Raw genomic sequence first — 888 nt, 5'->3', positions numbered from 1 at the left:
GGCTTTGAACCGCCGTCCCCCCACGTGCCAGCGCGCTTCCCTCCCCGCTTGGCCACAGTGGCCGCGCAGGGAGCGGCTCGTGGAAATAAATAAATAAACAAGCCCGGAGCCCGGGATGCGCGCGCCGAGCCTTCCGCTCCCGGCAGCGGCCGCAGCCCGCCGTCCTCCCGGCTTCCCCGGCGCAGGGCAGGACCCCGGGAGGAGAGCAGGAAGAGCGGCGACAGGAGATGACACCCGGCACTGGCAACGTCGGGGCCGCCGAAGCGCTTTGCGGCTCCCCGCTTCCGCCCGCCCGAGCGGCCTCGGGCCCGGAGCGCAGAGCCCGGGCGGGAGAACCGGGCCTCCGCCGCCGCTCTGGGAAGGCAGCTCCGCGCGCCATGTGGCTTGAGAAGCCTCCCGGCCGCCTAAAGCAGCCAGCGGGTCCCATGGTGTAATGGTTAGCACTCTGGACTTTGAATCCAGCGATCCGAGTTCAAATCTCGGTGGGACCTCTTCAAACCTTTTGGTTCTACAATTCCTGTTTTGAGGACTGCTGGCGGCGGCGGCCACCTTGGGCTGTGCCGTTACCCCCGTGACCTAGGGGATCGCGGTTTAGGGTCCCTCCCCCTCTCTCCTTTCAGGGCCAGCCTGAGAGCCGCAGTGCGCATGCGTGAGAGGCCGGGCGGAAAAGTGTTGGTGGAGACCGAGAGTGACTTTACTTTGGAAAGGAGGGCGAAGGAGCCCGAGGGACCCCAGGGAGCCTGCTACCGACCGCAGCCTTCGGGACTAGGAGACCCCCCCACCCCCACCCCCACCCCCACCCCCTGCCGCTGGGAATCCTTCTTCCTATTGGCGGGTGTGCGGAGTGCGATCGATCACTGCTTCATCAACCGGGAATGAAATGCTGGG

At 66.8% G+C, this 888-nt stretch overlaps 1 non-coding gene across 1 annotated transcript; it reads left to right on the top strand.

Moving 5' to 3' along the window:
- The first annotated feature begins 419 nt into the window (after positions 1 to 419).
- On the top strand, positions 420 to 491 carry TRNAQ-UUG (transfer RNA glutamine (anticodon UUG)). Its single transcript has one exon. It is a non-coding gene; the product is annotated as a tRNA-Gln (tRNA).
- The last annotated feature ends 397 nt before the right edge of the window (positions 492 to 888 follow it).

The sequence above is a fragment of the Halichoerus grypus genome, chromosome 2 (genome assembly GCF_964656455.1).
Source record: "Halichoerus grypus chromosome 2, mHalGry1.hap1.1, whole genome shotgun sequence".
NCBI lineage: Eukaryota > Metazoa > Chordata > Mammalia > Carnivora > Phocidae > Halichoerus > Halichoerus grypus.
The sequence above is the reverse complement of the archived record's forward strand: the minus strand, read 5'-3'. Positions and strand labels throughout refer to the sequence as shown.